This window comes from Myxine glutinosa, chromosome 1 (assembly GCF_964187855.1).
Source record: "Myxine glutinosa chromosome 1, kmMyxGlut1.1, whole genome shotgun sequence".
In the NCBI taxonomy this organism is placed as follows: Eukaryota; Metazoa; Chordata; class Myxini; order Myxiniformes; family Myxinidae; genus Myxine; species Myxine glutinosa.
Genome location: NC_136261.1, coordinates 442,362,337 through 442,377,849, shown reverse-complemented (window position 1 = coordinate 442,377,849; position 15,513 = coordinate 442,362,337). Strand labels below are relative to the sequence as shown.

The window sequence follows — 15,513 nt, the reverse complement described above, 5'->3', positions numbered from 1 at the left end:
CCCTTCGCTCTGACTGAATTGGGAGAAATAATGCGCATAAGAAATCGAATTACGTACCGTAATGGCGGTCAGCTCGTAACGCGCACACTGTCCGGAAGTTCGCATATCGCATATCTATCTATCTATCTATTAATGCCCATTTATTCAATTATCGCCAACGTATTTTGGCTTTTTGCAATTTAATCGCAAGGAAAAGTAGAAAGAGAAGAGGGAAAAAAAGAAAAGCCTTGCCTTGCTGCAAACAGCTGCTGCAAACAACAACAACATGGAAGGCTGCACTGTCCGGAAGTTGGCATATCGCAGTTACGATTATTTTAGTGTTAATGGCCAATTATTCAATTAGCGCCAACGTATTTTGGCTGTTTGCAATTTAATCGCAAGGAAAAGTAGAAAGAGAAGAGGGAAAAAAAGAAAAGCCTTGCATTAACGCATTAACGCTTGCATTGCATTAACGGTTCGGCACACGTGATAGCTCGCTGCTCTCTGATTGGTTGAAGCGTTTTTTGGACATAGCTCGGTAGGTACTTGTCCGATTAATTACAAACCTTGAAAAGGCACATCCTCGGGTCCCCAGCAATATACCTGGCAAGTTTCAAGTATATCGGACCCGTGGTTGTCGAGAAACAGCGGTCACAGACACACAGACAGACACACAGAGATTGCTGGAATTATAGATAGATAGTGGGGACGTATGTAGCTTAGAAGGATGATAATGATGAAGGGAGTGCTTAGTGTAAGGGATTACGGGGAAGCACAAGGTTTAGGGGAAAAGCAGCTAGATAGATGATGCTGTGTGTTTGTGGAATTGTTTGAGGAATTGTGTTTGGAAGATAAGTGGAATTGTGTGAGGAATTGTATCGAGCACAAGAGGTGTGCAAGATATTTGGTGAGTGGAAATAATTGTTGTGTGAGATAAAAAGGTGTGCAAATTTGGTGTGCAAATAAGTGGTGTGGAATTCTTGTTGTGGGAATAAAAGGTGTGGAATGCATGGTGCGAAGGAGTGAAAGGGGGGAGATGGACCCATTCACGAATGCCCGGGGGGGGGGGGGGTAGTGTAAACCTAGGTAGTGGGTTTAGGTAAATTGTTTGGATATTGACACCTGCGGTGCAGGTAGTGGCCAAGTAGTGCTTTGGAGGGTGCATGAGTCAGTGAAATGGCTGGGCGTGTGGTTTAATTGGTGCATATGGTTATTGGGGCACTCCGATGCTGGTAGTTTGTCGGCCAGGTGAGGCCACAGGTAGGCTCTGGGAGCCAGTTAGGGTAGTTGTGTAGTGTTGAGTGGGGCCCGAGGATCCAAGGGAAGGACCCGGGTAGCCCAATGCCAAGGAGGGCATCAGGGAGTGAAGAGCGAGGGGGGCCTTCCCCAGTTTAGTTAGTCAAAGGAGCAGGTAAGCTCGGGTTGCGACTTCAGTGGCAGAGGTGCGCAGGTAGTTAAACCTGCTAGTGGAGCCACACGACCCAGCCCCGAAATTGTGCAAAGGCACAGAAAGAAAAATTTGGGAGTGAGACCCAAATTCGTAGGGCATCGCAGGGTGGTCAATGGGAATTCGGTTTTTAGAACCACATAGTTTAAAGATGGCCGATTGGCAGGGCACGACCCCTGGTAGTTTAAATAAGTTAATGTTACTAGAGTAGTTAGGAAGAGAAATCCCTTCGTGCCATCCACAGCCATTCATCGAGGAGACGAAGCTCCACACCAGGACGCTGGTAAACTGTTTGAGTAAGTGAGACGCATCACGACCTAGAGTGACATTGTGTGTTTGTTCCATCTCTTCCTTCTTGGGAGGGATTGGAAGACGAATTTGGAAGTAGAGGGGGATATGGGAGACAAGACTTAGAGACGAATTTGTAAATATAAGGAAGGGCTAGGTTACTGTAGTGTAAGCCGACGTTGGGGGGTATGGGCGGTTAGGGACAAGTCTGCTCTGCTCGCTCCTCCACGCCCCTCACGTTGCATCACCTAGTTTTGCTATGTACCTTTGCGCCCTTTCCGCTTTGCCGGTTGTGCTTTGTCTTTCCCCCCACCCCAGGACCAATTTTGGAGGAGGAGTTGTGCAGCACCAGCGAGCTGTGCAGCATCCTGCTGCACTTTGCTACATCTGTGCAGCACCCCTGCTGCACTTTGCTACACCTGTGCAGCCAAACTGCACCGCACTTTGCTGCCGAATCCTTTGTTGTAACTTTGCTGCACCTGTGCAGCACTTTGCTGCCACAAACACTTTGCTGCCACAAACACTTTGCTGCACACATTATACACTCATGGACCACAAGTCTTTTGTGGCCTTACACCTCTGCTGTGTAGCACTTTGCTGCAGCATCACCTTGCATCTTCGGACCACTTGTTTTGAGTGGCATCAATGTCACGCAGTCGGACCACATAAGGTTGGCCCTGCTTGGCCAAGACAAACAATAAATACATTTGTTGTACATTTTTATGATGGTGTGCTAGGGGCAAGAAGAATTGTAAGGTTTATGCACACAGAAGATGCAAGGAGAAGATGCAAGATGCAAGAAGAAGAAGCAAGCAGCAAGTGTTGTGACTTTATGAGTGTGTTTTTATGCTTTTTTTTTCTTTTCTTTTTTTGTATACAGAGTCGAGGCTCGTGAAAGAGCTAACATTTATCAAACAAACAAATCAAACAAACAAGCAAACAAAGTATATAAAAAGGGGAGCAGTCGACAAGATTGGGAGAGAAGGGGAGGAAGCACACAAACACAACATTTGAGAGCAGGGACATCGGGAGATGTGTGGGAGGGAGAGGGCCTGGGGGGAGGCAGGATAGGTATAAAACGCAAGGACACCAAGGACTTCCAGGAAAGAATTCAAAAGTCACCTCAAAAAGTGGATTTGGGGTGAAATTAGCGGGGGTAGAAAAAATCAAGGTTTTGGATTGCGGAAGATAAGAGATGGCGGTGAACAGCCGTTTTAAAGACCTGGAGGGAGGAGTGGGATTGAAGAGAGTGAGGGAGCTTTGCTGTGCTTTCTCTTCCCCTCAAATCTTCTTTCCAAAAAGGACAGGTCCTGGGTCATAGAACTGTAAATAAGTAAGTTTCCTGTGTTTGTAAATACAAGATGCTGCCCACCGGCTTTATGTTTAGTTTGGAAAAATTCTGCAATTCAGTTAGTTGTGGGCGTGATTCTGTTAGAGTCGCTAGTCAACGCAATAGGGGGAACCACATCTATATGTCACATGTAAAAGTAAAAGTTAGTTCCCAGATCTTTCTCAAAACCGGTCGTTCCAATTGTTGTAGGTTCGACTCGGGGACGAGTCTGACGAGGGAGAGGGGGTAGTGTTGCAGTTTAGAGTTTTGGTAACAGTTGGTATAATAAAGGTTAAAATTTCCCCCTCATAGTTAGTCACACAAGCAACATGTAGACTCATTTGTAGTATAGTTATTTATTAGTATTTGTGAGCTTAGTCCTTTTCCTATGTTAGTTCTGCATTGACTAGAGCAAGGAGAATAGGTCCTAATTCTACTGACTCTCCAGCCTCCCTAGCCTCATGCCCCTTTGCACTGACTTTGGTTCATTTTGGGCGAATTAATACGAGGCAGGCCTAGGAGGGTCGGGGCGGAGCCGAATGAGGGCGGCAGGGCAGCTGACGGTAAGCACGAGCCACCAATCAGGGCTTACAGTGTGTGGTGGCAGCACTGCATCATAGGGCGTGGTTGGAACATTCGATCACGCTTAGGGCTTGGCAGATATAACCCATCGTGCGAAAGCCCCCACCAGTTATGGGAGAGGTGCTTGACAAGTGAACACGTTATGAGATGGGTGCTGAGCTTGATGAGTAACCAGTGATGGGAGAGGACTGATGAGAGGCGCTTGAGCATTGAACAAAAGAACTAGCGTGGGAGGACTCGTTGAACAAAGGACTAGTGCAGGAGGACTAGCGGGGGAGGACTCGTTGAACAAAGGACTTGTGAGGCCTGGCTGATGAATTGAAGGAGCACGGTGAGCCAAAGAGAACTTTGAGAGATACACGATCGGCGGAAAATGCGCATCAACCAGAATACACGCTCATGTATAAAGTGACGCTCGGTTGAGCTTTAAGCCGAGCTGCGTACAGTGCCTTCAGTTACACGAGTGATAACGGCTGTGTAACCGCCAGCCACGCTGAGAGACACGCATTTTCTTCCTACCTCATCGGCTGCCCTTTTGTACGAGTGACGCGCTACGAGGATCTTCCCACCACCTGCTTTCCATCTTCATGGGATGCACGAGGACTGTGGAGAGCCGGAAGGGGCCGTTCCTGAACAACCACGTCGACGCGTTTGGACGGGACATCAACCTGCCTGTAAGTCCCTGTGTGAGTGTGGTGGGCCCGCGTCTGGGCTTTAAGAATAAGACTGTTTAAGTTCTGTGCTGTGTCTCTGCTGCTACCAAATTGTACATACGTGTGGGGTTGATTATTAAACCTGTGTTCTTCGTTTTCCTTATTCGATCGTCCTTGTGATTTCCACAATTGACTAAGCGTGGAACGAGGAAAACCGCTTGAATCAGGTTCCAATATCTAGGTAACTGCGCGGACCATGTGTACGCAATCCGCTCGGCGTGCTCATATTACACGTGGCTCGTGCGAGGCTTGCTTCCTCGTTTCCGTGGCGGCTCAGGTATTTAGGTACGAGCGAGACTTGGTCCCGAAACCCTACTTTGCGCTCGCCCGGAAGGGGTGTTTCAAGTCTCGGTTCCGCCAAGCCAAGAAAGAACAAGGGGATTAATCCCCCCTTGGTAAGGGTAGGAAGGGTGGCGGAGAACCATAGCAATATCAATATTCAGCAATCATTGGAATCAGTAATGGATTTGCAATTAGTACAAGCAAGCCTGGAACAAAGAGTAATACGCACCATCTAAGTATGCACAACATTACACAGAATAAATGTCACAGGAATGGTCGTAGCGCTGACTGTCTGAGTTCTTATAACTGCCACGCAGCGGACAGAAGCAGCATAGCACCTGGGTTCAACTTAGACACAATTTCATTACATTGTGCACATCACAAATGACCTCAAATGGTCCTTCAACACCACTGCCCTAGCCAAGAGAGCACAGCGGCGTCTCCATTTCCTGCAACGCATGAGGAAGGCAAGCGTTCCCCCCTCCATCCTCACCTTATTCTACAGGGGTACCATTGAGAGCGTCCTGACCAGCTGTATCACTGTTTGGTACGGGAATTGCAATGTCTCGCACCGCCAGACTCTGCAGCGTATAGTGAAGACAGCTGAAAACATCATTGGGCCTCTCTCCCCTCCATGCAGGATATCTATTACAAACGCTGCACACGCAAGGCCGCCAGAATAGATGACGACCGTTTTCACCGGTCCTATGGACTTTTTGCCCATCTGCCGTCTGGGAAAAGGTACGGCACCGCAGCATCCGAGCCAGATCTGCCAGACTCTTTAACAGCTTCTTCCCCCTATTTGTCAGGCTCCTCAACACCAATTTACCTTCCACCACCCACTTTAATTTAACTAATAGGGTTTAAACACCCTCCCCTTCCCCTCTCCCCTCACCCACTTGCGCTGCATGTATCATATACTGCTATACATAAAATGTTGCAACATAAATGTTTTACTTATCAGATGTAACCTACAGTCAACTGTTCAACTCTATACATTTTTATTAAAAAATTTTTTTTTAATGTTGTCTTGGATATACTCATATTGCCATGGATATTCATTGTGTATTTACTGTATACTATCCTGTGTATTTATAGTATTGTTCTGTGCATTTATGGTATTGCGCTGCACTTGTCATGTCCAATTGCTCTATGTGTAGTCTTGCTTCAATGTTTATATTGCACCAAGGACCAGGAGGAACGTCATTTCGTTCCATTTTATACTAAATTGTATATGGATGGGATGACAATAAAGGTTATTGAATTGAATTGAATTGAATTGTAATCCCTGGATGAGATACAACCTAATTGATCCCATCGAGCATAGAAAACGAAGCATTGTTCCCGGGTATCAAACTTGGGTACAAAAAAAGAAAATAAGGCACTGCTATTTGCGGTGTCAGGACCCAGCCAAATTGGCCTCAACAGCACAAGACTCAAGAAAATGATGAAATACCAAGATCGCAAAAATGAAGAGAAAAGAAGAAGAGCGTTGAAATTGTACCAGTGATTATAATCGGATTACCATCGTCCATAATTTACCCTATTTACGCATTCGCGTAATTACGCATTTTACCGATAAATAAATCACACAACACCCCCCAAAATAAATCACACAACACCCCCCATTTTTGTAATGGTACAACCCTAACTTTGAATCGGGTGAAGGATAAAGGGTAAGGGTAAAGGGTAAAACTCATGAGTCTTACCTTCATGATTACTCTTAAACTGGGAAACGCGGTTCTGAAAGTTGCTTTTCCTGATCTCATGAGTTTGTTGTGTTATAATTTATAAACAATACAAACAAATGGAGCATGGAAACGGTTTTTTGAGGAGTAATTTGGCACCACATCCCCTCCTCCTCCTCCCCTCTCCTCCTCCTCCCCCCCTACTTTCCCCTCCTACCCCTCCGTCTCCCCTCTCCTCCTCCTCCACTCCCCCTCTCCTCCTCCTCCTCCTTCTCCTCCTACACCTCCTCCCCCCCTCCTCCCCTCTCATCCTCATCCCCACCTCCTCCGCCTCCCCTCCTCCGCCCTCCTCCTGCCCCTCCTTCTCCTCCCCTCCCCTCCTCCTCCACTGCCTCCCCTCCTTCTCCTCCTGCGCCTCCTTCTCCTCCTTCGCCCTCCTCCTCCTCCTGCACCTCAGCCTCCTCCTCCTTCCCCTCCTCCTCCCCCTCCTCCTCCTCCTGCCCCTCCTTCTCCTCATCCTCCTCCTCCTCATCCTCCTCCTCCTCCCCCCATCCCCTTCACCACGCCACTGCTCGTGGGTTTCAGTAGGAATGTGTAATTTGTTCAGAATGCCGGCGATAACTTGCCTACTTGTGAATGACACCGTGGGATCTTTAACGTTCACCAACTAATGCTAGCACATAGGACGTCCGACTTTACGTCCATCCGAGGGACGAAGATGAACACCTTGATGAATCACCTGCCTGCGAAACACCTGGACGGCAGTTTATACCTGGGTCGGCATTCGAACCCAGCCGTCCAGGGTTGAACCTGAAACACATGTTGAAGATCGTTCTCCCGAATGAGTTCGGTTCAGGCTCCGATTGAACTTTCTGAACTCGAACATCGATCGGAGAAATCCGTGGATCGGGATTCGGGAATGATGTTTGTTTTGATAAATGATAACGAGATGAGAACAAGATTGTTTATTAAACGGGATAATCAGAGATAACGGGTTTAAAATAAACGTTATCAATACATGAAAGGGTTTAAACTCCCGCGGAATGTTGCCTCATTCGGTTATTCATTCACAAGAAATAAACTTCAGGTGAAAAACAAGATGAAAATCGAGTTGATGACATTCCAAATAACCACGTGACCTGCTGTGAGACTCGAATGTGCGAGAGTACACGCCCTCGTTCTACGCGGCTGCGTCATCACGTTGTTCATGACGTCACTGAACGAGGCTCCACCCCTATGAGTTCAGTTCGCGGAAGTGCTTACGCGGTTTGAAACTTCATCAGCAGGAGAGGTAACGTGTCCGTACTCGTACCCGGGTTAAGGAGTTATCAAGTTATTAATGAGAAATGTTGTACAATGATCGTGTTTGTTTCACTCTGCTAATGAAGGAGTGTGTGGAGAGTGCGATCGGGAAGATCCGTGTGGTTCGGCAGGATGACGTCAGTTTTAGGGCCTCAGAGGAACCACAGAGTTCCAGGTTCATTAGTTTCACCACCGAAGGTCGATGGAGGTTTTGTTTTCACGTCTCTTCATCTATTTGTGAACAAGATGTCTGAAAAAGTTGTGGACGGATACGGACGAAACATGGTGGAGACGCCGGTTGTGGGACACGGACGATTTTATTTTATACCAAGTCGAGTCTCATGTAAGAGCTAACATGTGGAACATATAATAAAGGGAGCGAGAGGGGGTGAGAGGGATGTAGGTGAGAGAACAACAGTGGAAAACAGGGATATCGGGAGATAAAGAGCGCTGGGGCGGGGTACATGGGATAAACAAGATGGACGCTACAGGGATTTCAGGAAAGAAAACAGGGAATTTGACGGAGGTGGGATTGGGGTAGGTTAACGGGGGTAGAAAAGATCAAGGTTTTGGATGGGGATATTTTGGATGATAAGAGATGGTGGTGAACGCCTGTTTTGCAGACCTGGAGGGAGGAGTGGGACTAGTTATGCTAGTTATACTAGTTATACACCAAAGCAAACAACAAAAACGACCTGGAAAGACTTATCTTTGAGGAAGTTGGCAGAGGTGAAAATCGCACGTCCACTGCTCAGAGACTGGAACCGGAAGTGATGATACCAGGTGAACCTTTCGAACTTAGTTTTACTAAAACTCCCATTGAGTGATGGATCAGATGTTTCACTCATGAAATCTCATTATAATCTCTGTTTCTGTTTTTGTCGACACAAGCACATTGTCATGGGACACCTGGCGCTCTGTTGTGCTACCTGTGTTTGTGATGATCGAGTGCACCTTCTGATGATCTTCTTATCCAGTTTGTCATTTCATTTAATACCCTGAATGATTATTCCGAATTATACCGGGAGCCCAGGGGGGGTCAGCCTAGCTGGAAAGTTAACCATTTTTCATGTATATAGTAATGGTCCATGTGCATGTCCATATAAGGAAATGGACGTCTGCCGGGCACATTATGGTGGGTGTGGTCAAAAGGGCCATTAGAAAGGGACCTCAAAATGGAGCTAGATCAGCTCTGTGAGTTAACCTGATGAAACCTAGTGGAAAATGTTCAGTGTAGTCCAGGGTATGAATGGCCACTGCCAGACATTTTCTGTGGTGGGGTGTGCCTGCCAGATTAGATAACCGGAACCCCAAAATTGAGCTAGATCAGCTCGTGAGTTAACCCGGTGAAACCTACTGGAAAATGTTTGGCATAGCCCCAGATATCACGAATGACCACTGCCAGACATTTTCAGTGGTGGGATGTGCCCGCCAGAAACCCCCGAACGCCCCCACACTCAAAATTGAGCTAGATCAGCTCGTAAGTTAACCCGGTGAAACCTACATGAAATGGTTTGGCATAGTCCAAGGTATCATGACTGGCCAGTGCCAGACATTTTCAGTGGTGAGGTGTGCCCGTCAGACACCCCTGAATGCCACCACCCCAAAATTGAGCGAGATCAGCTTGTGATTTAACCTGATGAGAATAACATTGAGAATAAAATACAATGGAATAACAGCATCATAACTTTTGAAAATCAGATGTTTTATTTCAAGTCATGGGAAAAGAAGGGATTTCTAAGGTGTAACACGTCATTTGTCGTGGGTGTTGTAAAGACGCTGACGTTATCTGTTAAATGTAATACATTGCCGAAACATTTATTTCCCTTTAAGTTCGTAAAATTCCGAGATTATGGTTGGATAAATTGCGTACTTTATGAAACAGGTGGGGATTAATCAGCGAAACAATTTATAGAAATGTCAACTGCAGTAGATGCTATCAATGTTTTAAACATGAAAACAAAACACTTCTACTCATTGATTGTAGAGAGAAAAAAGCAGATAGAACCTGATGTATTTAGTCTTTGGCAACAACGATGAGCTGTGGTACTAAAACACAAAGATGAGCTGTGGTACTAAAACACATGCCAGAGCTCTTTTGCACGAGTTGAAATCTGAACTGATTTTTTTTTGAACAGTAAACCAAACGAAAGAAATGACATGTCAGGTAGAAAGATTGTTTGACATGCTATGCTACAGAATTTTATTTCATTTGTCTGCACATTTATGTTTTGTAATGTGATTACATATGATGAAACAATAAAGTCCTTCAAATGAGGCAACAAAAGAAAAAATAATAATGAATGACCACTTGACATTTTCTGTGGTGGAGTATGCCTACCAGACACCTGGAACCCCCTCCCCAACTCCAAAATACAGAACTAGATCTGAGCTCATGAGTTACCAATCCTGATGAAAGTGACTGAAAATGTTGAGCATAACATGGTACTGCATAGCCCACATGAATGACCACAAGCAGATGTCAGCCATTCATTCAAACAAATTCAAATTCTGTAGAGCTGGTCTCCTATCAGTAATCCCCGTCTTCCTCCTCTGATTCTGAGTCTTCACTCCATGCTTCGCCATCTGAATCGCTCAATAATCCATCAATATTTTCTACTTCCAACTCCGACTCGCTGTCACCTTCGACCTCCATGTCCTCTGCGTTGTTACTGCCATTCGCAAACAAACTGTCTGGTATGGCTGGCCCTTCAAACCAGGTTGTCTTCAGGATGTTGTCATTCACAGACCATCCATATAATCGGTTGATGACAAACCGTCCCCAGGAGATGCTGTCACGGCATGTGTCCACAATGCTGTTACATACTGCATTCGTCGAATCTTCATGTCAAGGGTCCGACGAGAAGGTGGCAGCAGCGCACAGTCGATCCGTTTGATGTTTGCTAATGGGTTCTCCTGAATGTCGATGAAAGGCATGATTAGAGATGTTGTAAGGTATTCTAATTTTATAATGATGATCGTATTCTCAGTTTCTCGTGCCTTAATTACCTGATCAACTTTGCCAGTCATTTGCATCAATTTGTTGTATCATGCTTCATTGACATCTTGAGTCTTGCTTTGTCCGTACATATGGCTTTTGCCACAGAAAATACAAGTCCCTTTCAACAGGCCCTGCTGATCAGACTTGGGAAGTGTCTTGTTGACACAAGACACTGCAGTGTCTTGTTCAGATCGAAGCCTTTTTGGTGGTTGGTTCATCATCAGGTGGCAGGGGTTCTTTGGGACGCTTCACTGCTGTGTAATGCTTATGATAGGAAGGTGATAGCTGACAGTAGATTCGTCATCAATGCTTATCAGAATCTTGTGTGTGACCTCAAAGTATGTCAGATTTAAAATGTTTACGCAAGGCAGCAGCATTCTTTACTGTTGTCCATGTCCTGTCACTGAACTTTATCAGCTTGCCGTCCTCTTCTGTGCATTTGTGACAGATATAGCAGCTTGAAACACCCTCAGCGTCATTGTTCTGGAATGAAAATAGAATCCGTTAATGTGGAGTAAAAATTAAATGGGCCAGGGACCATATGATCACATGTGGATATAACTGTCAGCTTGGCAACCGCATAATGTTTGAATCGATATTCTGTGCAAATAAATTGACATGTAACCTTTGATCTAATAACCCCAAATCTAATCATGTTGCCTCTTTTTCCAAGTGCGTACATGACATGTAAAAAGTTTGACGAAAATCCTTTCAACGGTTCTTAAGACATCACGATAACGAGACTCGGACGGACAGACAACCCGAAAACATAAATTTGTGGCGGAGGCATAATGACGTTTGACATTTGGTTATGGGAATTCCGAATTTCTCCTCTGTCCTTGGTTACAAAATAATGCTAACTCGGTGGACGTTTTGAGAGGAGATTTCTCCGGTGGCTTGGTGAGTGGTATCTTGTCAGTGCTTTAGAATGTGCAAATTAAGTCCCATTACCCTTACCTCTTGATTGACAATAGTGGATGAACGATTTGATCCTTGGGCTGACTCTCCCAAACATTGCTCTTCTGAAGTCACACATATTTCTTCTGGATCCATCCTCCTGGGTGATTCTTCCGAACCTTGCTCTTCTGCAGTCATCCTCCTGGCTGACGTCGATAATCCAAAGCTGGAAGAATAGAATAATGCATTGTATTAAAAAATCCCCAGAGCCACACTTTTGCTAACACCCATTATAAAAAGAAATGACTACAGTAATATTAAATATTAATTGAGAGGAATCAAAATTGACATTTATCGTAGTATGGGCATTAGCTTACCTTGAGGGAAATGGTTCATTAACATGTACAAGAATTATCATAATGGTCCAGTCAGACACGAAAAATATACGCCTTCATTTCCCTCAATCAAGAAAAGAGTATACATTCATTGTTTCGCTTTGAAATTAATGACCGTAGACCTAAGCATATAGGCCCCACTTGGAGTATATAGTGTGAGTAACCTTGGCTGCATAAGGTTCATTGAAATATCTATATCAGTCGATAAAGTAGGCCTAATTAATGGACAAGTAGCCCTCAATATGATGGATGGACAGCATCAGCAGGAGGGTGAGGGTTAGGTGAATCCTATGCAGTTTGTGATTAGGCCTCGGCGCTATTCTGGTAACATACCCGTACCTGATGGATTCAAAGGGATGTACATGTACATGTACCGCTTTGCACCACCATAAACACACTGATTTTGAGTATAGTTACAAAGGAGAGACCTCTCTTAAATCTTTAAGTTTTAAAGCTTGATTAATGAGATAATAGGTGGCAGCATGATATCTATGGGGAGAAATTTAAGTAACAAAACTTACCTCAGACTGTGTCGAATATCTTCTTGGATGTGTTGATGACTGATCCTCAATAAAGTAAGTTGGGTTGCAGTGCAAAGAGAACTTGACTACTTGATTCCTATTTTAAAACTGACACATATACCGGTAAAAGTGTCACAAAATGTAATACATGTAAAGTAACACACCTGGCACCTTAATGTTGTCTAGGTTCAGGCTTGGTCAAATACATGCTATATTGATAATTGTGAGTAAATTACAATGCCACAGAATCAAGAGATACATTGGGCTTTTTCTCAGAATTCCGTCTGGCTCAATGGAGGGCAGGCATTTTGGGGTGTCTGGCAGCCACACTCCGCCACTGAAAATTCATGATACACGGAGTTATGCTGAATATTTTCCAGGAGGTTTCATCAGCGTAACTCACGAGCTGATCTCGCTCAATTTTGGGTGTGGGGGCATTCGGGGGTGTCTGGCGGACACACCCCACCACTGGAAATGTCTGGCAGTGACCATTCCTGGTACTTGAGACTATGTCAAACATTTTCCAGTAAGTTTTACCGGGTTAACTCACGAGCTGATCTAGCTCAATTTTTGGGGTGGGGGTATTCGGGAGTGTCTGGCGGGCACACCCACCACTGAAAATGTCTGGCAGTGACCATTCCGGGTACTTGAGACTATGTCAAACATTTTCCAGTAAGTTTTACCGGGTTAACTCACGAGCTGATCTAGCTCAATTTTTGGGGTGGGGGTATTCGGGAGTGTCTGGCGGGCACACCCACCACTGAAAATGTCTGGCAGTGATCATTCCTGGTACTTGGGACTATGTCAAACATTTTCCAGTAAGTTTTACCGGGTTAACTCACGAGCTGATCTTGCTCAATTTTGGGTGTGGGGGCATTCGGGAGTGTCTGGCGGGCACACCCACCACTGAAAATGTCTGGCAGTGACCATTCCTGGTACTTGGGACTATGTCAAACATTTTCCAGTAAGTTTTACCGGGTTAACTCACGAGCTGATCTAGCTCAATTTTTGGGGTGGAGGTATTCGGGGGTGTCTGGCGGGCACACCCACCACTGAAAATGTCTGGCAGTGACCATTCCGGGTACTTGAGACTATGTCAAACATTTTCCAGTAAGTTTTACCGGGTTAACTCATGAGCTGATCTAGCTCAATTTTTGGGGTGGGGGTATTCGGGAGTGTCTGGTGGGCACACCCACCACTGAAAATGTCTGGCAGTGACCATTCCTGGTACTTGGGACTATGTCAAACATTTTCCAGTAAGTTTTACCGGGTTAACTCACGAGCTGATCTTGCTCAATTTTGGGTGTGGGGGCATTCGGGAGTGTCTGGCGGGCACACCCACCACTGAAAAAGTCTGGCAGTGGTCATTCCTGACACACGGGACTATGTCAAACATTTTCCAGTAAGTTTTACCGGGTTAACTCATGAGCTGATGTAGCTCAATTTTGGGCAACCGGTTATGTAATCTGGCAGGCACACCCCACCACTGAAAATGTCTAGCAGTGGTCATACATGATATTTGGGACTATGCCGAACATTTTCCATTAGGTTTCATCAGGTTAACTCACAGAGCTGATCGAGCTCAATTTTTGGGTCCCTTTCGAATGGCCCTTCTGACCACACCCACCATAATGTGCCCGGCAGAAAGTCCATTTCCTTACATGTACATGGACCATTGCTATATACATGAAAATTGGTTAACTTTCCATCTAGGCTGACCGCCCCTGGGCTCCTAGTCTCCCGGTGCGGGCTCCCGGTCCTTCTGATGATCTTCGTGTCCAGTTTGTCATCTATCTATAATTCCAGTAATCTCTGTCTGTACGTTTGTACGTTTGTACGTTTGTACGTTTGTCTGTTTGTCTGTGACCGCTGTTTCTCGACAACTACCGGTCTGATATACTTGAAACTTGCCAGGTATATTGCTGGGGACCCGAGGATGTGCCTTTTCAAGGTTTGAAATTAATCGGACAAGTACTTACCGAGCTATGGCGATTTAGCCGTTCGCCGTTCGCTTTGGCGTTGCGAATGGACCAAACCATTCATGTAAATAGAGGGGGGGGGGGGTTCTGTGGTCGTTCGCTTTGGCTTTGCGAATGGACCAAACCATTCATGTAAATAGAGGGGGGGGTTCTGTGGTCGTTCGCTTTGGCTTTGCGAATGGACCAAACCATTCATGTAAATAGAGGGGGGGGTTCTGTGGTCGTTGCGAATGGACCAAACCATTCACATCGAATCATCGAATCACATCGAATGGACCAAACCGTTCGCTTTGGACCAAACCATTGCATGTAAATAGAGGGGGGGGGGTTCTGTGGTCGTTGCGAATGGACCAAACCATTCATGTAAATAGAGGGGGGGATATAATTTTAGATATAGATATAGTACGGGCATGCCCTAGTTTCATTTAATACACTGAATGATTATTCTGAATGTTAATACTCGGGGATTGTTTTTTTATGTGAATACTCAAGGAAAATCCCGTCAAATGATGGATTCACCAAACTCAACACAACACACGGGATTACAATTGATACAAAGTTATCGATTACATCCAATGATTGATTTACAATAAACTAGGGCATGCCCGTACTATATCTATATCTAAAATTATATCCCCCCCCTCTATTTACATGAAATGGTTTGGTCCAAAGCGAACGGCTTGCGAGTACGGTGACAATCCCCCCCCCTCTATTTACATGAAATGGTTTGGTCCAAAGCGAACGGCTTGCGAGTACGGTGACAATCCCCCCCCTCTATTTACATGAAATGGTTTGGTCCAAAGCGAACGGCTTGCGAGTACGGTGACAATCCCCCCCCCCCCCTCTATTTACATGAAATGGTTTGGTCCAAAGCGAACGGCTTGCGGAGTTTGGTAAAGAAATCGCCATAGCGTGCACAAACGCGCAGGAAAGCGAAAGAATCGCAAATTAGTTTTAATTAGTTTTAAAACATAGTTTAACGCCAACATAGCGGCAACATAGTTTGCCAACGTGAAATAAATGAATACGCTCTCAAATGTGCCGTCCGAGGCAGAGTCTGTTCGCCACGTTCGGCACACGTGATAACTCGCTGCTCTCTGATTGGTTGA

The 15,513-nt window shown here is 45.4% G+C and overlaps 2 protein-coding genes across 6 annotated transcripts in view; both read left to right on the top strand.

Annotated features, from left to right (window-relative positions):
• The window catches only part of LOC137418230 (E3 ubiquitin/ISG15 ligase TRIM25-like), a 1,962,167-nt gene that overhangs the window by 945,584 nt on the left and 1,001,070 nt on the right, over window positions 1-15,513 (top strand). The window lies entirely within an intron of this gene.
• The window catches only part of LOC137418310 (E3 ubiquitin/ISG15 ligase TRIM25-like), a 237,000-nt gene continuing 228,982 nt past the window's right edge, over window positions 7,496-15,513 (top strand). The window contains exons 1-2 of the mRNA XM_078770842.1: window positions 7,496-7,600; window positions 8,235-8,394. The gene's annotated coding sequence lies outside the window, so the exon portion shown is untranslated. The remainder of the gene's footprint in view (window positions 7,601-8,234; window positions 8,395-15,513) is intronic.